This window comes from Somniosus microcephalus, chromosome 2 (assembly GCF_052327205.1).
Source record: "Somniosus microcephalus isolate GS21.2 chromosome 2, FLI_Smic_1.0, whole genome shotgun sequence".
NCBI lineage: Eukaryota > Metazoa > Chordata > Chondrichthyes > Squaliformes > Somniosidae > Somniosus > Somniosus microcephalus.
The window spans coordinates 100,133,592-100,156,073 of NC_140988.1; the positions used below are offsets into that span (position 1 = coordinate 100,133,592).

At 46.3% G+C, this 22,482-nt stretch overlaps 1 protein-coding gene across 5 annotated transcripts in view; it reads left to right on the top strand.

Moving 5' to 3' along the window:
* Window positions 1–22,482, top strand: part of dclk2a (doublecortin-like kinase 2a) — a 622,375-nt gene that overhangs the window by 454,893 nt on the left and 145,000 nt on the right. The window lies entirely within an intron of this gene.

Here is a 22,482-nt window from a genome sequence, read left to right on the forward strand (position 1 = left end):
TGATACTGGAACCAAATGAACCCGACACTGGCATTCAAGCCGAATCGACCTTGCCAAAAGAACCTACTACACCACCGAAAACTACTACACCACCGAGGCATTATCCGGACCGAGTCAGGAAGCCTCCAGAGAGACTGACTTATAATTGATTAACTGCAGCAAATGTGTAGATTATTGTTCTTGTAAACATGTTAATTAATGATTACTTAAAATGTTATGTACTAATTATCTAAAAGGGGAGGAATTGTAGTGTATGTACCTTTAAGAGCCCCTGTGTACTGTAATACCGGTAGTGACCACTTGGGTATATAAGCCTGTATAGTGTCTTGTATCTGTTAGTTCACCTCCAGACTTTGTTGAGTAAACACCTGTTAAACCAACTCCTGCATTCCGTGTCTCTATTAATACACGGATACAACAGCTTTGATTTTGTGTCTGACACGGGCAGCGCAGCAGTGACCATACTCACATGAACATCCACGTCTTCTTCAGTAGAGCTCACATGACTCATTGTGGGTGCTCGGGACAGTGCATCTGCTAACACTATGTATTTGCCTGGTGTGTAGATCAGTTCAAAGTCATATCTTTGCAGCTTCATCATGAGTCGTTGAATCCTTGGAGACATCTCATTCAGGTTTTTTTTTATGATGGCAACCAGAGGGCTGTGGTCTGTCTCAACTGTGAGGGTGGGAAGTCCATATATGTAGCCATGAAACTTTTCTAGTCCAACTACCAAGCCTAGACATTCCTTTTCAATCTGGGCGTATCGACACTCAGTATCAGTCATAGACCTGGAGGCATAGGCAACAGGCTTCCAATCTTCACCCTCTGCTTGTAGCAAGACCGCACCTAGGCCATCTTTTGATGCATCCGTTGACATTTTGATTCTTTTTGTTGGGTCAAAGAAGGTGAGTACAGGTGTGGTTGTCAGCACTGTTTTGAGGTTTATCCACTCTTGTTCATGTCTTTCTGTCCATGCGAACTCATTTATTTTATGTAGCAGGTCTCGCAGACAGGCTGTCTTGGCTGACAAGTTAGGAATGAACTTTCCAATGAAGTTTATCATACCCATGATGCGTAGCACTCCTTTTTTGTCAGTGGGTCGGGGCATTTTGAGTATGACGTTTACTTTTTCCATATCTGGCTCTATTCCTTTACCAGATAGATTATCTCCTAGGAAAGTGACTTCCTGGATGCCAAACTGACACTTGGCTTTGTTGAGCTTCAGTCCATTCCGGCGTATGCTCTGTAGCACTTTAGTCAGTCTCTCATTGTGTTCTTTCAGTGTGGAGCTCCAGATGATGATGTCATCAACATAGACCCGAACTCCTTCCAGACCTTCAATTATGTGTTCCATCGCTCCATGAAAGATTTCAGATGCAGATATTATCCCGAAAGGCATTCTGAGGAAACAGTACCTGCCAAATGGTGTGTTGAAGGTACAGTATTTGCTGCTCTCTTCATCCAGTTTTAGTTGCCAAAATCCTTGTGAGGCATCGAGCTTTGTGAAGTATCTGGCACCTGACATTTCACTGGCGATTTCTTCTCACTTGGGAATCTGGTAGTGTTCACGTTTTATGTTTGCATTTAAGTCCTTTGGATCCATGCATATTCTTAGATCATTGTTCTTTTTCTTTACACATACCATGGAGTTAACCCAGTCTGTTGGCTCTTCGACTTTCCTGATGACTCCTAGTGTGGTCATTCTGTCCAGTTCATTCTTGAGCCGGTCACGCAGGGGTGCTGGAACTCTTCGTGGAGCATGTACCACTGGCTGAGCATCCTCCTTTAGCTGGATCTTGTAAGTGAATGGTAGAACTCCAAATCCTTTGAACACATCCTGGAAATTATTCATTACAGAATCCACCGAGTCATCTGGTCTGCTTATGGCACAGTTTATACTGGAGACTCTCTTGACCAGTTCTAAGTCCTCACAAGCTTTGTCACCCAGTAGTGAATCAAGTCTTTCAGCCACAACAGAAAACATGAGATGATGCACTTTGTCTTTGACTGTCACTTTAAGTCTGCATACACCTAAGCTATCTATTTTCTGTCCATTATAGTCCTTCAGTAGTACTGACTTTTTCTGTATTTTGGGCTTTTCTTTCATATTGTTAATGTCACTCATACTGATTAAGTTTGCTTTTGCTCCAGTGTCTAGTTTCAAGATAACTAATGCTCCATTTACCTGCAGTGGGATCATCCATTTGTCCTCTTTTACTGCATTAACTTTATGTTCAGCATTGTCCATTTCTGAGGGCTGCACATTTTCTGTATCCTTTTTGATATTGTCACATGACACCATTCCTACAAAAAATGTCTCACTTAAACCAGTGTCCTCAATTACATTAACTCGTTGCCCTTTCTTAGTTTTTACTTTTGAAAAGCATTGCTTGGCAAAGTGATTCTTTCCATTACACTTTGTGCACATTTTTCCAAACGCTGGGCATTGTCTTAACTGGTGTTTGTAACCACAGCATTTACAATTTAAAATTTCATCCTCCGATTGCTTTTCATTTCTGTTCTGCCCACGTTTCTTCCCCTTGTAGGACACAGCACCGACAGCAGCATTATCACTCATTACAATCGCATCATTATTGATTTCACTGAAAGTCTTCGCGTGCTTTCGAGCTAGCTCGCTGGCTTGGCATATTTTCACTGCATTTTCCAAATTTAGTTCGGTTTCTCTCAACAGACGGTCCCTGACTTTTTTTATCATGAATACCAAACACAATCTGGTCACGAATCATGGATGCTTTGAGCTCAGAGAAATTACATGTCTGTGCTTTCAGTTTCAGATCAGTTATAAAGCTATCAAAAGTCTCATTTTGCTGCTGTGTCCGAGAACGGAAGATGTATCTTTCATAGGTCTCATTCTTTTTGGGAGAGCAATGTGCAACAAATTTTTTTAGCACATCTTCTAATTTTTCTCTGTTCTCCTCTGGATTAAATACAAATGTATTAAATACCTCTATCGCCTGTGGGCCTGCAACCATAAGCAGCAACGCTATCTTCCTTGCGTCTGGCTTCGTACCGAATCCGATGGCTGCAATGTAGAGTTCGAATTGTTGTTTAAAAGTCTGCCAATTGTAGTCGATATTTCCTGTGAGTTTCAAACGCTCTGGTGGCTTCAAATTCTCCATGTCGCTTTTCACAATTTTCAGCAGATCTTCACCAATCCTGGTACCATCTTATGTTCATTAATAAATAGACATTCTTATTATGAACACAGCTAGCTTTTGCTAGACACTTTATTGAGCACATGTGGACTAGGTACAGTATCTGTAGAGGCATCCATCTTGACTGCTGCCTTCTGGGTAGCCTAGTACCTCATGGGTAATGTAGTCTTAATATACATACAGCTGGGTAGTGTAGTCTTATATACATACAGCTATATACAGCTCTACACAGCTCTACAGCTCCACCTAGTGTCCACTATAGAATGACATGTTATTGATCATTACAATGCGTAAGAGGAAAATAAAGCACAAATAGTCACAAGGGTAGTCACTTGGGTGAAATGCTGTGTATTTTGTAAAAATGCCATCAGTTTGTTTTTCATAAAAATTCTGATGGCAACTTCTGCAGTTGTGGTGTGTGTCATTTCGTGAATGGGGCTGGAGGTCCTCTAAGGCCAAGAGGGGAAGGAAAAAAGGCCTCCCATGCTTCTGGTAGATGCCTCAGTTGAGGAAGCGCTGAGTGAGGGTGGCGAGAGGGGTCTCGCAGGAGCTCACACTGGAGAAGTGTGTGAGGCTCTAACCTTCCACAGGTGTGGTTAAGCCTGGTAAAAGTTGCCCCAGACCTGAGACAACAAAGTCCTACCACCTGCAAATGATGGCTGATCAAATCTCCTCTTTAATGGTTGACCTGCAGCTGATAGTCAGCAAGCCAATAGTGTTCACGCCAGGTTTCACAGGCGTGATCCCCACCAGGCGTGTTTTACATGGGAAAAGGGTTAAACAGGCAAGCGCCTGTTAAAATGGGATTATAATGGCCAATTAGTGCTGTTTAAGGGCCCTAAAGACCAGTCCCGCCTGTTGCAGGCGGGACTGATACAGGTCCATCAGACACTCCTAGGTTAAAATGGCATGGAGGCGGGAACCAGGCGGGGGGGGGTCCCGAACCCCAGGGTTTGCGATTTTAACCCCCTACACGCCTAAAAGCCCGCCTGTCGGCTGCATTAAAATCGAGCCCTTCTACTTTAAAGTGAAATGTAGAGAAATAAAGTAAATTAAAGGACCTTAAAGCTATAGATCGCATGCAGCAAAGAGAATTTCCTACATTACAACAGTGACTACACTTCAAAAGTACTTCATTGGCTGTAAAGTACTTTGGTATGTCCTAAGGTGGTGAAAGGTGTTATATAAATGCACGTTCTTTCTTTCTTTAGATGCATCAGGATGCCAAGGTTGAGAAACTAAAGTTGTGATGGAAAGACTTGAGATACAGGTGCTGAATTTCTGTGGAGACCAATCTAAGCTGCCTGCATGCATGGCCGCGCGGTGATCTGCAAAGTCCCACACAGGCCGCTCACTGGCTTTTACAGTGCAAACACCGCGCATGCGCAGAAATTTAAAGGGACCGCGCATTGAAAGAAACAGGCCGCACAGAACAAAGCACAGTTTACAGGGAACGTCGGTGGGGACTCTCCTGATCTCCTGTATAACTCCGGTGGGAGGTTGGCAGAATCCTGGGGGAAATGGTGTAAGATGGTGAAAACAACCATTTGCGTAGCTTCTGCGGGGTTCAGCCGATCTCCTGCTGAAGTTACAGCAGGAGACCAGGAGAACTGCAGAAATTCAGGGTCATTGTGACAACTTCCACAAGAGCAGAGAAGAGTCAGAAGAGATTGAACAGAGGTTTTTAAAAAGATGAAGGGTTTTGATAGAGTGAATAGGGTAAGAGTATTCCCTATAGCTGGGAGTCAGTGACAAGGGGTCATCAATTTAAACTTGTCGCTGAGGAAAGAAGTTAAGAGAAATTTCTTTACACAGAGGGTTAGTGGAGCATGGAATGTTTTGTCTCAGGATTGAGGGATGAGACCATTGTATGTGTTTAAGGAAAATTGGATAAATATTTGAAGCAGAGGATGATACAGAGCTATGGGGAGAGAGCAGGCCAGTGGGATTAGGTTTGGATTGCTTTAACTGGCACAGACATGATAGGCTAAATACCTTCCTTTGGTGCTGTAACTTCTATTGATAGCATTCTTGGACTAGAATGTAATCCTGTTGATTTTGGTGCAGGAATGCTGTTGCAGATCTGCCAGGATTAAGGGGGTGGCCCAGTTTTGGAGCCAGTGGGCTTGATTTTGCCATTGGGGCGGGCTGGGGGCGTGTCAGGTGTTTTTCGAGTCCTGAACCCGACTCCAGTGTGATGTGGGAAAAAAGTGCGATTTTCCCCTAATTGGGCAGTTGATTTCCAGCGTGTGGGAACCCCTGGCCCAAATAGTCTTTCCATCCTGAAAGTCGCCTCCGATGACATCATCAATGCTGCTGGATTTAAGGCCTGCAAGCTGCCTTGCTTCTTATGGAGACTTTAAACTTTATGCCCATTGCTGTGATCGCTTCATTCAGCAACTATGTCCAGCAGTAGGCCAAAGTGTGCTCCACGGTTCGATGACGCCACCCTGCAAGCTCTGGTGGAGGGAGCAAGAGCAAATAAGGAGGTGCTCTTCCCTTCCTCAGGGAGGAAGAAGCTTCCCCAGCCGACTAAAGCTGTGTGGATGCAAGTGGCCCAGGAAGTCAACTCTATGTCTATGTGCCGCAGAACCTGGCTGCAGTGCAGGAAGAGGTTTCATGACCTTCTGCACACAGTAAAAGTGAGTATGACTTTCCCATCGCCCTCAATCTGATCCCCATCGCCTCTCCTCACCAGCACTCAGCTTTGACAACCTCTTCCTCCACATCCCACTTGACACTGACATCCCTACACCCTTACCCATTCCCTCTCTCTCTATGGTCACATTCACTTAACTATTCTACCATGCAGCCCTCACACTCTCTATCACTGTGATACAATGACAACTTACAACACACAGGGAGGGCCCTTTGTCTCCTTCTAAGCATCTATGCTATGGAATCTCTACACTCACTCCTTCATTCTCACTCAAACTCCACTTGTGTCCCTCATCTCTCTCATTGACATTGCATGAGTCACTAATAATGAATCTGATGCTCTAACAGATTGACTTATGATCATCTGCGCTATTCAATGTGCATGTAACCTTGACCTCACATCTCTAACTCTTTCCTTTATTCCCCCACAGGACCATTGACAACCTCCGTCCCCACTGTCCAGGGGGAAGAGCCTGAGCTTCCAGACTCCTTCGAGGAAGTTGCAACCTCTGAGGGCGCTGCGTCAGCAGAAATAAGCGCACACATCACCTCGGTGGGACCTTCGGGACATAGAGTAGAGTTGTCACCTGGTGTATTACAGCTCACAAGGGAGCATCAGCAGATGGTGGAGACAGGGACAGCAGTGGAGAATCCTCGTCGGAGGGCGCAGGACGCCCTCAGCTCAGCTCTGCTGCATGTCGACCCTGTGCCTCCGGGTCCATCCAGAAGGAGAGCGGTATTGGAACTCCAGGAACAGGTGCAGGAGTCTCTGGCAGGTTTTGTCTCCAGGGTCGCTGTGAGTGTGGAGCGAATGGAGGAGTCCATTGCTAACATTAGCAGAGCCTTTGTGGAGGCGTTGGCGCATGAATGCATCACCACGGAAAGGATGGCAACCTCCGTGGAAAGGATGGCTACCTCCATGGTAAGGCTGGCTCCCGTAGAGGAGAGGATGGCTATGGTAGAGGAGAGGATGGCTACGTCCATGGAGGAGCTTTGTCGCCAGGGTATGGAAAACATGGTAACTGTTCAGAATTGACTGACATCTCTTGAGGAGCGATGGTCAGCTATTGAGCAAACAAACCAGACCTTCATGAAAGTCCTCGGGAGTCGGACTTCCAGTACAGAAACGGGTCCTCATGGCCCCCCTGAAGTGCAGCAAGGTGCTGTCAAGCCACTTGCTAGCTCTGAAGTGGGGCTGACCCATGAGAGGGATGTTGGTGGCAGAGAACAAGTGGGGGCTCCTCTCCAAGCACTCGCACGACCATGCCACTGCAAAGCCCTCGGTCAGAGCCCCACCAGAGCCCCCACCCAACTGAGATTGGCGTCTCAACCCCTGCACAGCCGCAGGAGCAGCAGACTGTTGCCGAGCCCTCACAGGTTCGCAACCCCAGAGGATGCCCGCCAAAGGTGTTGAGACAGGAGCAGCAAGAAAGTGAGCAAGGGGCCTCCACATCTGCTGAAGCCACAGGGGAAGCACCACGTAGGAGCACGCATAAGAGGAAGATACTGCACAAGTAGTCACAAGGGTAGTCACTTGGGTGTAATGTTATGTTTAATTTTGAAAAGCCATCAGTTGGTTATTGTCATTAAAAATTCTGATGGCAAACTGTTGCAGTTGTGGCGTGTGTCATTTCGCTAATGGGACTTCCACATTGAGGGCTTAGGATGACTTGCGATTGTCAGTATGCTGGTCAGAATGATAGGAATCCGCAGGTTCTTGGCCATTGTCGATGGTCTGATAAGAAGGTGCGAGGCAAAAGTGTTTGATTGTGCAGTCTAAGCAAATCTGGCCAAGATGAGTGCGTACCTTGCATCCCGGGCAGCAATGTGCTCGCATGCTGCTGCCGCTGGTTGATGCGCCTCTGCAAGCTGTTCGTTGTCACTCTCCTCCTCCTCCTCCTCATCTGAGGAGGCTATGTGATGAGCCACTTGTTCCTCAGGCATCTGCAAGCCACGATGCTGTGAAGTGCACAGCAGACCACAACCATTCTGGAGACCCTGGCTGCTGAAGCACATCTTCAGCAAGCCGATGGTTTGCTCTATTATGGATCTCATGGACATGTGGCTGGAGTTGTAGCGCTCCTCAGCTTCAGTGGATGGGTTCCCCAATGGCGCCATTAGCCACGTCTTCAGGGGATAGCCCTTGTCTCCAAGTAGCCATCCAAAAAGTTGGTCTGGCGGACTGAAGAGCGGAGGCACACTAGACTGGTGCAGGATGAAGGAGTCATGGCAACTGCCAGGGTACTTGGCACAAACATGCAAAATTTCCTTCTTGTGGTCACACACCAGCTGTACGTTGAGGGAGTGGAAGCCCTTGCGGTTGACAAAAATACCTGGATTGTGATGGGGTGCCTTAAGGGCCGCATGTGTGCAGTCAACGATGCCCTGCACCCTTGGAAAGCCTGCCAGATTGTCGAACCCAACTGAACGCGCAGTTACACTGGCTTGATCCTTAGAGAAATTGATGTAATTGTGCACGATGGCAAAAAGGGCATCGGTTACCTGCGTGATGCAAGTGTGTGTGGCCGCCTGGGAGACGCCGCTGATGTCTGCTGCTGATCCCTGGAATGAGCCTGAAGCAAAAAAGTTGAGTGCGGTGGTAACTTTGATGGCCACTGGTAAGGGGTGTCCACCTGCTCCTCTGGGCTCCAGGTCTTGCTGCACCATTGCGCAGATGTCACCCACTACCTCTCCCAAAAGTCTGAGCCTCCTTTGGCACTGCTGCTCAGTCATGTTGAGGTAGCTGATCCTCTGTCTGTAGACCCTGTTTTGGGGGTATCTCCTGCGCCGACGTGCTTCCATGCGCTGGCGCCTTCTGGCCTGCGCAGCTTCAGGTGGGTGAGCAGCAGCTTGGAGCTCCTGCTGTTGCTCCTGTAGTTGGTGCTGCTGTTGGTCAGGGTTCTGCTGCTGCCGCGACTGGTCTTCGTCCAAATCTGATGTCCAGGAGGAAAGGAAATAAATAGTTCCCATTCTTCTGGTATTTTTTGCGATTTTACCACCTCACACGCTGCCAATCCCGCCTCCTCGAGCCTGGCAAAATCGCGCCCTTTGTGTTTTGTTTGTCCTCTCGTCATCCTAATATCCGAATATCATTAAAGCTGCGGCTCGGCCAGCTTTAAGCTTAGTTGTGAGCCTGGCTTTAAATAAAAACAATAAATGAAAGTGTTGGCACAGTTCATACTGCTTGGCTCATGGCCAGTTTACTGGTGCAGATTGGGTTTTAAACCGCGAGGGCTGCAATTTATTTTTAGTGCTGAGATTCTTCCTGCAAATATGATTAAGTTTTAAATTCTCGGTGAACTGCAATTTTTCGATGCAGTCTGAATAAATGTCTCCATCAGCGTCAGGATGCGAATTGCAAAGTTGTTTAATTTACTTGTACAGTATCTGCTCATTTGTCAGTGTCAGGAGCCTGGAGAGAGTGCCTATGACTTAGACTCATGGTGACAATATTCATTTTTATTGGGATAGAATTAAAAGTGCAAGGAAAATTGTGAAGGTCATGACCGGCTTTACATTAAAGAGGCACTGGACCTGCTGACGGAGGTGTGGTAGATTGGAACTCCCAGCTGCCCGTGGTGCCCACTGTAGACCCAGTACCAATTTGCAGGGAAGGAGTCATCAACACACTTGGGGTGGGCTCTTGGCACTTGTAAGGCCACATTAGTACCCCCAACCCAACGGGGCCCCGAGAAGTCAGAGCGAGGCCACTGCGTTCCGATGGCGCGTGGGAGGAGCCTCCCCAGACACAGGGCGGCCTAACTCTGCAGCTCCCAAAAGAGCTGTGGGGCCATCTCTGGAAGGTAATCCATCCCCTCTGGGGTCAATTACCTGTGGCTTCCTGTATATTGAAGCCTTCATAATGGAAATGAAAATCAGGCGAGGTGTAAAGCGGGCTGACGATTCATATCACTTGTTTTTCACCCAGCGATAAAAGTTAAAATGACCCCCCATATGAGTCCCTCCCGACAGGAAAGGAAGGCGTATGAAATTTGGAGGAGGCCACTGTGTTTGTGAAAAAGCATTTGTAAACTCTTTTCACCTTTAAACTAGTACAAGACACAGTGACATAAATTGCATTGAAATGTACCAGCACATCACTCTCAGGTGGACGTAAAAGATCCCATGGCACTATTCGAAGAAGAGCAGGGGGATCTCCTCTGTGTCCTGGCCAACATTTATCCCTCAGCCATCCCCACTTTAAAAAAAAGCAGGTTTATCTGGTCATTGTCTCATTGCTGTTTGTGGGAACTTGCCTTGTGCACATTATCTGCAACGTTCCCAACATCACCACAATGACTACACTTCCAAAAGTATTTCATTGGATGTAAAGCACTTTGGAACATCCTGATATCATGAGAGGCACTATATAAATAGAAGACGTTCCTTTTTCTTTCTATACAAACGATGGTATTCTGACAAAAATGACAAGCGGCTCTGTGACACCTCATCGGACAATTTTCATGAAGACAGCACGTTGCCATGGATGATACATTTACCACTTCCTCTCCAGCCCTGGTATCATTGATCATGAGGATCCTCCCATCTTAGATGTGCTGAGATTGCAGCTTAGGTTTCCTTCCCATTTACCATCTTTTTTTATGGTGGATTTGAAACAGATGGTGGGGTAAAATGGGATAATTCTCTTCCACCTCTCCTCCCAGACCTTGGTCTTCCTTTCCCAGTGCTCCCAAACATATTACTGCCCGTCCCAGTGCTGCCACATCACACAATCCCCCTCTTCGGTCTCTTAGACACTTGCACCCCGCAATGCTCTCATACCCCATTATTCTCACTTCCAAACCCCAGGACTATCCTCCCCAAATTACCACGGCACACAGTACACCATAAATCCCCACTATTGCTATACACAGTTCATACAACCTACCTACTTGGAATAATTTCCCTATAACCTTCCACTATACCCATGGCTTTTTAAAAAATTAAGAGATAAAATGAACTACATAGTTAAACAAACATTTAAAAGTATTCAAGGCCACTGATTCCAAGTTTCAATGCAAATGTACCCATAATCGTAAAACTTGAGCCTCAAAATATCGCTAACATTCCTATAATAGTCTGTACTAAGAATGCAGTTTGACGTATTAAAGCATTGGCCTCTTAATATACTGTGCATTACAAAGCATAAAGAGTCGTATCCTCCGACTCAACATGCAGAGCACCAGGGCAGTCCATTATGGTTCAATAAAATATGATGGGCTTAAATGACCAATTTTCTGAGTTTGCGCTGCTAGCGGAGAGCCTGCCCACAATTTCCCAGTGTGTGTGTCTAGCGGGTGAAGCTCCAAGCCAGCAGCACAGACTCACAAAGTTACCCTCTGCGTACAATCAGAGGGGATCACGTGTTGCGCCTACAAAATCCTGTTTGTTAGTACACATTTGAAATCTTCAAGCTTGTTCATTGGGATGACATCTCCTTTACAACATTTAAAAAAATAGAAGTGTAGACATTGTGAGCTAAAGAAAGATGGATGGGATTCATTGGCAGACCACTTCTCCCCTGAGAGATAATTGACTGCGGTTAGTACGACAGCCAAATCATCAATGTGGTGCAAGGAGAGAGTAAATTAGTGGTGAGATTTACAGACCAAGGACTTGAATAAAACATTGAAGTGGTGTCTGCTAATCAGCGAGACTGACAGAAGAATTGACATTTAATTTCAGCTTGCAAACTAGGATTAAGCTGGTCTCACACCTATGAGAGAATCATTAGTACTAATGGCTCTTTGTTTTTACTATAAGCACCCTTATTTACACCAGAGTGCAAAAATGCTGATTGTTTTGTTCATCATAGTGCTATTTATATATGAAAATGATGGTGATATGTTGGCTACAGAGTACTCAGGAAGTTCCAGGATGAATCCAGATTGTGGCCCCGTGCTGGATTGCCACAGGGGCACAGTCATCTTGAAGCCATCAATAATATTAGTGGAATAGCAAAATACTGCGGATGCTGGAAATCTGAAATAACAACAGAAAATGCTGGAAATACTCAGCAGGCCAGGCAGCATCCGTGGAGAGAGAAACAGAGTTAACGTTTCAGGTCTGGGACCCTTCATCAGAACTGGAAAAAGCTGGAGATGTAACAGATATTAAGCAGGTGCAGAGACAGGGGGGGGGGAGCGGTAGGAGGGGAGGAAGGAATTGAAAGAAGATCCTGTACTTTTGTAAGAGGCAGGAAAGATAAAATATTGCAAATGGGAATGGCAAAAATCATACTGCATGAAAAATGGGGGCAGGGATAATTATCTGAAATTGTTGAACTCGATGTTGAGTCCTGCAGACTGCAAAGTGCCTAATCGAAAGATGAGGTGCTGTTCCTCGAGCTTACGTTGAGCTTCATTGGAACAATGTAATAGGCCGAGGACAGAGAGATCAGAGCGGGAGTGAAGCGGTGAATTAAAGTGACAGGCGACCGGAAGCTCAGGGTCACCCTTACGGACTAAACGGAGGTGTTCCGCAAAGCGGTCGCCCAATCTGCGTTTGGTCTCCCCAATGTAGAGGAGACTGCATCGTGAGCAGCGAATATACTATATTAAATTGCAAGAAGTACAAGTAAATCACTGTTTCATCTGGAAGGGGTGTTTGGGGCCCTGGACAGTGGGAAGGGAGGAGGTAAAAGGGCATGTGTTGCATCTCCTGCGCTTGCACGGGAAGGTGCCAGGTGAAGGAGAAGGGCTGTTGGGGGTGATTGAGGAGTGGACCGGGGTGCCACGGAGGGAGCGGTCCCTTCGGCATGCTGAAAGGGGAGGTGAGGGGAAGATGTGTTTGGTGGTGGGATCACGTTGGAGGTGGCGGAAATGACGGAGGATGATCCGTTGAATGTGGAGGCTGGTGGGGTGAAAGGTGGTTCTGGGAGGGAGGGGAAGGGGTGAGAGCAGAAGTGCGGGAAATAGAACGGACACGGTCAAGGGCCGTGTCAACCACAGTAGAGGGGAATCCTCGGTGGAGGAAAAAGGAAGACATGTCGGAAGCACTGGTATGGAAGGTGGCATCGTCAGAACAGACGCGGCGGAGACGGAGAAACTGGGAGAATGGAATAGAGTCCTTACAGGAAACGGGGTGGGAGGAAGTGTAGTCCAGGTAGCTGTGGGAGTCGGTGGGCTTGTAGTGGATGTTTGTCGAAAGCCGATCGCCAGAAATGGAGATGGAGAAGTCAAGGAAGGGAAGAGTTGGAGATGGACCATGTGAAGGTGAGGGAAGGATGGAAATTGGAAGTAAAGTGAATGAACTTATCTAGTTCAGGGTGAGAGCAGGAAACGGCACCAATACAGTCATCAATGTACTGGAAAAAGAGGTGAGGAAGTGGACCTGAGTAGGACTGGAACAAAGAATGTTCCACATATCCCATGAACAGGCAGGCATAGCTAGGGCCCATGCGGGTCTCCATAGCAACACCTTTAATTTGGAGGAAGTGAATGGAGTCAAAGGAGAAGTTGTTCAATGTGAGAACAAGTTCAGCCAGGCGGAGAAGGGTGGTGGTGGATGGGGACTGGTTGGGCCTCTGTTCAAGGAAGAAACGGAGCGCCCGGAGGCCGTCCTGGTGGGGGATGGAGGTGTAGAGGGATTGGACGTCCATAGTGAAAAGGAGACGGTTGGGGCCAGGAAACTGGAAACTGTTAAAGTGACGGAGGGCGTCAGAAGAGTCGCGAATGTTGGTGGGAAGAGACTGGACAAGGGGAGAAAAAATAGAGTTGAGATAGGAAGAGATAAGTTCCGTGGGGCAAGAACTGGCTGAAACAATGGGTCTAATAATATTTATCTAATTATCTAATAATATTAGTGGATTTCACTTGCACCGTTGGCTTACGTTATAATACAAAACACTGTGTTGGAATGCACCAGTAATAGTGGATTCCCAGTGTTCTCTCGTGACTGATGCGATAACTCACAACAGATAGAAGTACCAGAGAAAGGACAATAGGAATGGACCCTAACCTACTATGAACTTCTACTGATTCCAATAGTGATAATGGAATCGTTCAGAAATAAAGAATGAACTTGCATTTCTATAGCGCCTTTCACGGCCTCAGGACCTCCCAAAGCACTTTACAGCCAATGAAGTGCTTTTTGAAGTGTAGTCACTGTTGTAATAGAGGTATCAATACAGCTCATAATAAAATTACATCTTCAGTGGAACAAAGTACCATAGGTGAAGTTGGTGAAAATGCTAGTACCCCAATAATCCAGACATGCACTACTTTTAAAGCCCAGTTTTTTCCTCCCATCATCTGAAGGTTCTGACTCATGCCGAGGTACATATCCACAGTCATGAACTGCCCTCTGGTTCCTTACCCAAGTGACCATTCTTCATGTGTGAGCCCAGAGTTGCTCAGTTTTTCCGGTGGACTCCGTACGCTTGGCGGGCATCAGCGTTCCAACAGCCGCAAAATTGGCTGAGACCCGGATTCACCCGCTTCCAGCCACAGGGTCTAATTTCTGGAATGGCCTCATAGGGATGGAGTCTCTGCATGTGCCTACGAGATCATCATTGTAAAGGGGGACAGGCCTGAAGTGGTGGACCTCCCTAAGCCAGGAGTTCCTGAACCCCAGGCTTTAGTCGGCACCTGTCATGGTCTCGGTGCATGTACGCCTGGTCTCACTAGGTGTCTGCCACCGAAACCAGCAGAAGTGGGCCCATTTGAGGTCCAGGCCAGGACTGAGGCCGAATCCACCGAAAATGGGGGCAGAGTGTTGTGTTACATCTTTAAAGTGGCCCCCTGACATAGGGAGCTGCTAGGGTCAGCAGAGTCGATTTTCCGAGGGCGGAATGGCATCCCTCTTCAGGCAAGCAAGCTTCCACCAGGGTTTCTTCGGTGGGGGGATACCTCATGTGCGCCTGTACTCTGCCAAAGACCTGCTGGTCGAAGCCCCTTCCCTGACCCTGTGAACTCCAGCGAGTTCGCCGAAGCATTAAGTGGCAGGTGTGATCCCACTGTAGCTGCCGGATCCCCATCACTGTGGATTTTCTGCGCCTGAGTGTCAATAAGCTGTTTAACCATAGACAGCATCACTGCTGAGTCTGTTCCTGTCCTCATGCATCATGCACAAACATGCACTCCCAACAGGATCACTAGAGAGTGGACACAAGAGGGAATTCTGGCTGATATTGTCCCCCCTCTCTAGACAAAATGCACTGAGGTTTAATGCTAGCATTCTGAGTGCCCTGGCTGAGATTAGCCGATTCAGCAAAGACTAAAGTTTGAATTTGAAGCCTGTCTAGTTTGTTTGACTCAGTATCACACCGGGTGGTGCCTTTATCCACTGAGCCACCATCAACCCTCTCTGATAAATATTGAACAAATAGCTTACAGTTATAAAATGAACATTAAATGAGAATATTACTGTAGGGGACAAGTATTTTGAATGTAAAGTTTTTCCCTCCCCTTAATTGGGAAAACAAAATAATTAAATAAATCTCTAGATACGTAGGGGAAGTCGTTGTCCTTAATCTCCTTATTCATAGCACCTGGATATCTGCCATGTTGGCTCGGAGGCATAAAAGCATGGATTGGAAAATTGCCAATGTCACTCCACTATTTAAAAAGGGTAACAGAGATAAACTAGGAAATTGTAGACCTATTAGTCTAACGTCAGTTGTGGAGACTAGAATCTGTTATTAGGGACAGAGTGACTGAGTATTTGGACAAATAGAGCTGATCAGAGAGAGCCAGCATGGATTAGTAAAAGATAAGTCATGTCTAACGAACCTAGTTGAATTTTTTGAGAAAGTAACAAACCTAGTAGATAAGGGAGTGTCTATGGATGTTATTTACATGAACTTCCAGAAGCAATTCAGCAAGGCTCCACATAAGAGACTGTTAACAAAAATGAGAGTGCATGGAATTAGTGGCAACCTATTGGCTTGGATGGGGAATTGGTTAGGAGGTAGGAATACGGTAGTGGTTATGTTACTGGACTAGTAATCCAGAGGCCTACACTAAAGATCTCAGAGACGAGAGTTCAAATCTCACCGGCAGCTGGGGAATTTAAATTCGGTTAATTAAATAAATCAGGGAAAAAAAAGCTAGTATGGTGACCATGAAACTACCGGATTGTTGTAAAAACCCATCTGGTTCACTAATGTCCTTTAGGGAAGGAAATCTGCTGTCCTTAGCTGGTCTGGCCTATATGTGACTCCAGACCCACAGCAAGCCATTCAGTCGTACCAAACTGCTACAAAGAAGCATCATGGTGGTTCAAGATGGTGGGCAATTAGGGATGGGCAATAAATGCTGGCCTTGCCAGCGATGCCCACATGAACGGAAAAAAAAAAGATAGGAGGTAGGGATAATGGGATAGGGTACTCAAATTGGTAGGATGTGACTACTGGTATTCCCAGGGATTTGTATTGGAGCCTCAGAATTTCATATATTCATAAGTGACTTGAATGAAGGTATAGAGAGCCATATATCTAAGTTTGCTGATGACACTAAGTTAGGTGGCGCAGAAAATAGTATAGATGGGAGCAAAAAGTTGCAATGGGACATTGATAGATTAAGTGAGTGGGCAAAACTGTGGCAGATGGAGTTCAGTGTGAGGTCATCCACTTTGGACCTAAGAAAGATAAATCAGAGTATGATCTAAATGATGAGAATCTAGGAACTGTGGAGGAGCAGAGAGATTTAGGGCTCCAAGTACAGAAATCACTAAAAGCTAGTGGACAGGTACAAAAAATCATTTAAAAGGCTAATGGAATGTTGGCCTTTACCTCGAGAGGGCTGGAATACAAAGGGGTGGAAGTGATGTTACAGCTGTACAGAGCTCTGGTTTCACCCCAGCTGGAGTACTACAGTCACTTCTGGGCACCACACCTCAGGAAGGATATACTGGCCTTGGAGGGGGTGTAATGCAAATTCTCCAGAACAATACTGGGGCTAAAAGGGTTAAATTATGAGAACAGGTTACATAGACTGGACTTGTATTCCCTTGAGCAGCGAAGATTAAGGGGTGATCTAATTGATAAGTTTAAGATGATAAAAGGAGTTCATAGGGTAGACAGAAACTGTTTCCTCTAATGGGAGAGTCCAGAACAAGGGGGGGGGCATAACCTCAAAATTAGAGCTAGGCTGTTCAGGGGTGATGTCAGAAAGCACTTCATCACATAAAGGGTAGTGGAAATCTGGAACTGTCTTCCCCCAAAAAGCTGTTGAGGCTAGGGGTCAATTGAAAATTTCAAAACTGAGATTGATAGATTTTTGTTAGACTAGGATATTAAGCGTTAAGGCACCAAGGCGGGTAGATGGAGTTGAGATACAGATCAGCCATGATCTAATTGATTGGTAGAACAGGCTCGAGGGGCTGAATGGTCGACTCCTGTGTTCCTTTATGCACAATGGCCTAGAAATTCGACATTGCTAAAACCCTTCCGGTGCTACCGTGGGCCGGTGTTAACGACCGCCGAAATTGAAGGCGCTGGCAGGACCGGTAATTTGGCGCTGGTGGCTAATTAACATTAGCCCAGTGCTAAACTTACCGGGCAAGGCCGTTTTGGTGGTGTTAGTCCGGCAGGAGGCCCCAATGTAGTGTGGCTGTAGCGCCACTGCAACAAGAACAGCCTTCTCTTAAAGCAAGGCTGTCATTTCAGAAAGCAGTGCAGTCTCTTAAAGGGGAACTGCCTTCCGAAATGAAAAAAATAAAGATCATATAAAAATAGGCAGTTTTTAGCCCTTACAGCTCAACTGCCTTCTGAAAAAAAAATTAACATTAAAAAGAATTCCCAAATGGGAGTCTTCCGCTCTTAAAGCTGAATTGCCTTCCACACCTAAAAAAAATGCAAAAAATGCTTCTGCACTAACACAAATGCCTCAGCAAGCCAGGGAAGGGGCAACCAGGGCCTCACACGCAGCACTCCAGCTTTGTGCACAGTGTCAACACTGCAAGAGAGGTCCTCTACCCACAGGGGCCAGAGGCCTTCCAGAAAGAAGGATGTGGGACCAAATCACCAAGGCCGTCACTGCCAGCCATATCATCCTTACAAACTGCTCCAGTGCCCAAAGAAGCTTCATGACTTCAGACCAGTGGTCAAGGTCAGTGAATGAATCTTCAAAAGCCGTCTCCTACCAACTGCACCATTAGCCTCACACACTTCTCAATGCACAACTCCCGCCCCCCCCAATCACTCACCAACCAAACAAGTCTTCTATAGGCATATAAATAGTAAATGGGTAGTAAGAGGAGGGGTGGGGCAGATCAGGGACCAAATTGGAGACCTACGCATGGAGGTATAGGGCATGGCTGAGGTACTAAATGAGCACTTTGCATCTGTCTTTAACAAGGAAGAAGGTGCTGCCAAAGTTATAGTGAAATAGGAGGTAGTTGAGATACTGGATGGGGATAAAAATTGATAAAGAGGAGGTACTAGAAAGGCTGGCTGTACTTAAAGTAGATAAGTCACCAGGACCGAATGGGATGCATCCTAGAATGCTGAGAGAAGTAAAGGTGGAAATTGCGGAGGTACTGACCATAATCTTCCAATCCTCCTGGGATACGGGGTGGTGCCAGAGGACGGGAGAATTGCAAATGTTACACCCTTATTCAAAAAGGGTGTAAGGATAAACCCAGCAACTACAGGTCAGTCAGTTTAACCTCGGTAGTGGGGAAGCTTTTAAAAACGATAATCCGGGACAAAATTAGCAGTCACTTGGACAAGTGTGGATTAATTAAGGAAAGCCAGCACGGATTTGTTAAAGGCAAATTGTGTTTAACTAACTTGATTGAGTATTTTGATGAGGTAACAGAGAGGGTTAATGAGGGCGATGCAGTTGATGTTGTGTATATGGGCTACCAAAAAATGTTTGATAAAGTGCCACATAATAGGCTTGCCAGCAAAGTTGAAGCCCATGGAATAAAAGGGACAGTGGCAGCATGGATACGAAATTGGCTAAGTGATGACGCGTCATCTGCCAGTTTTCTTAAATGAACCACGCACAATTTTTTTTTCACAGCTCATTTCTCAGTGTTTGACAACATTGAGGTGTTGCAAACACTGACAATCACTGTTCAAAGGTGAGCTCTTGCACCCAGGCTCTCCAGTGACTCCCTCCATAGGCTGGAACAGATGGCAGCTGCAGGTGAGGTGACAGGAGTGATCTGTCACTGGTAAGAGAGGTTCTCCCAATGAGGTGGCACTAGACATCATTTGCAAAACTTGTTACCTAAATAAATGTGTAAATGCTTTAAAAATGATTTTCCCAACATTTTCTTACCTCTGAGACTCACCAGTGTACCATTGGATCCTTCACACCGCTTCTGCAGCTGCCATCAATGCAGTAACATTACAGCAGACTCACAACATGCTACACTTACCTGGCGTGGTGTCCGGACGTCGGGAAGCCCGAGGCAGAAGTGGCAAAATTTAAAAATAGCCTGTTAACTACTCTCAGCTACCTGTTAACAGGCAGATAAGTGGCTTTAATCCTCTTCCCGCCGCTAGGTGCCGGGTCCATGCACAAATCGGGGACCCGACACTTGGGAAAATTATTTGGAGGCGGGTTGACGGTGGGATCGGACCCCACCGTCAATCAAAATTATTTTAACCTTTGACCCGCCTCCAAACTCGCCCTTTCAGTGCCGATAAAATGGCGGCCATAGAGTACAAAAGCAAGGAAGTTATGACGAACCTTTATAAAACATTGGTTCGGCCTCAACTGGAGTATTGTGTCCAATTCTGGGCACCGCACTTTAGGAAGGATGTGAAGGCCTTAGAGAGGGTATAGAAAAGATTTACAAGAATGGTTCCAGGGATGAGGGACTTCAGTTACATGGATAAACTGGAGAAGCTGGGGTTGTTCTCCTTAGAGCAGAGAAGGTTGACAAGAGATTTGATAGAGGTGTTCAAAATCATGAGGAGTCTAGACAGAGTAGATAGAAACTATTCCAATTGGCGGAAGGGTCGAGAACCAGAGGATACAGATTTAAGATGACTGGCAGAAGAACCAAAGACAACATGAGGAAAAACCTTTTTACGCAGTGAGTGGTTATGATCTGGAATGCACTGCTTGAAAGGGTAGTGGAGGCAGATTCACTCAGCTTTCAAAAGGGAATTGGATTAGTACCTGAAGGAAAAATATTTGCAGGGCTACGGGGAAAGGGTGCGGGAGTGGGACTAGCTGAAATGCTCTTGCAGAGAGCCGGCACGGGCTCAACAGGCTGAATGGCCTCCTTCTGTGCTGTAACCATTCTATGATTCTATTCTATGATTCTAACACGAGGCACACCTCTCATTCCTAGCTTCACTTCACCTGCATGGAGGAGATGGTGCTGGCCATTCTTGGCAGGGACATGGCCAGTGGCAGGGCTGAAACAATACAAGATGCTGGTATCCTCATACTTTAACCTCCTTCTTGCATGCACCTCTTGCTTTCCCGCCCTCCCCTCACCACAACTCCACCCTTGTGCCTTCCTCATTTCACACACCCAAGAAATGCAACCTGACCAGCCGGTGGCTGACCCAGAAGAGGGAGAGTAGAGTGAAGAAGAAGGAGAAGAAACACCATCACTCGATTTCACACTCCCAGCCACCAGCTCCTCAAGGTCGACCAACAAGGCCATTTGCAATGTCCCCCACTGAAAGTCAGCAGCCTTCCACCATGCTGCAGCCACTGGGGATAGCACTGCGTGACATCACTAGGATAGGCAAAGGCACACACAAGACAGTCACTAAGGGAATGCATAAGGGTGATGAGTTGATTTTTTGATGTCATATTGGATGGAGAGATGTATAAAGTTGGATTGGATAGTTTGCTTTGTGGTGGCTTTTATTTCAGCATTGTGGCCAAGAGGACGCTGTGATGTTCAGTAACAGAGGGAAGGTAAGGTGTGGGACAAATGTTGACAGGAGAATTGGGGTTGTGGTCACTGGTACCGCAGGCGGATGATTCCATCCCGGATATCCCAGCCAGAAAGGGGTTGTCTGGGTTGCATCCATCCTTCTGCCTCCTCCTCTTCTGCGTCTTCCTCTTCCCTCTGTGAGCGGATGCTGTAAATCTGAAATGATAGCATGAAATGCTGGAAATACTCAGCAGGTCAGGCAGCATCTTGACCTAAGATGTGAACTCTGATTCTGTCTCCATGGATGCTGCCTGACCTGCAGAGTATTTCCAGTATTTTCTGCCTTCTCAGAGGCCTTCCTTTACCATCCAAGGCCTTGCAAGCATCCAGCTGCACACCCTGCACACTTTAAAAACTTTTAATATGTATTACACCAAGCCACTACTTCAATAAAATTTTAAAAATCCAGTCCAAAAGCTTAAATGCAAACTTACACAAAAGATGTTTGTGTCCCTTTAAGAAGTGCTGACAGCGTCTCTATCAGTCTGCTGCAAGCTCGCTTTTCAGAGCAAGTTTAGAACCCAGCACTAAACTCAGCGCTAAGGTCCAAGTTCACAGAGCGTGACGTTAAGTCAGCATGCACATCACGTTCTCCATGTTTGCATCTCCAGGGCCAGCGCTGCTATCGGCTGCGATCAGGCCCTCACCAAAATGGCAGCCGCTGGGTCCCGCGCCAGAGAAGGGCGTTTAGAGTGACGGCCACCATTTTTTGCTAGGATTGCTGCGCTAACTCGTGACGGTAAGGTTTCTGAGCCAATGTTCATTCAATCATTCAGATAGTACCTGGCAATGGAGAGGAGAGAAGAGGAGCACAGCAAGAGTAGCAGCAAAAGCTGGGGTTTCTTGAATGAGTGAAGAAATTAGATTTAAAATTAGGCTTTAGAAAGAAGCACATGAAAAATCTAGGGAGTGTGATACAAAAGAAAATCAAGCCAAATGTAGATAATATAAAGGAAAAGCAAAAAAAAAAAAGAGATTAGAAAGGATAAGAGGAGGCATTGAGAATGATTGGCAAGTAACATTAAGGGAAATACTAAACATATAGGTGCTGAAATCCATGGGGAAGAATGCATTCTAGTGTAAGTTTGAGATGCACCCTCCTGTGACCTCCACTGCTAACCCCACCAAAGTTCACTGACTCAGGTGAAGGTCTCTTCATTGGAATGGTATGTGCCCACAGCACTAGGGGTGTATCTAGGTGGGGGCCCACTCACTGGAGAGGCTGGAAAGTCCAGTGAAAGAATGGCCGCCCTCAGGGTTGGGCCATGGGGTGCCAAGGCCACCCTGGAAATAACGTGCAGCTGCTCTAAGTGGTCCACAACAGGCCAATCGGATACTTTGACTTAAGGCTGCAACCCAACATATTGGCAGCATGGGTAGGAAATTTGTTTAAGGACAGAAAATGGAGAGTAGCAGTTAATGGATGTTTTTTGGACTGGAGCCATGTAAGCAGTGATGATCCCTAGAGGTTACTGTTAGAACAGTTGTTCTTCTCAACATGGCCTCCTTTTGTGTTGTAAAATTCTATGGGGGTCATTTTGACTTTGGGCGATGCTGTAATACGTGGGATATCGGATTAACTGCCTGTTATGTATCTGCCTGATTTTCATTTCCATTGACTTCAATGGATGTGAATATCAGGAGAGATGTATAACGGACGGCTGATCCAGTATAGCTCATTATACACTTTTTACACTATCACCCAAAGTCAAAATTACCCCCATAACTCAAATCACAGTGGCAGGACAATCAGACACTGCAGCAATATAAACAGGATCACAAGCAGTACAGT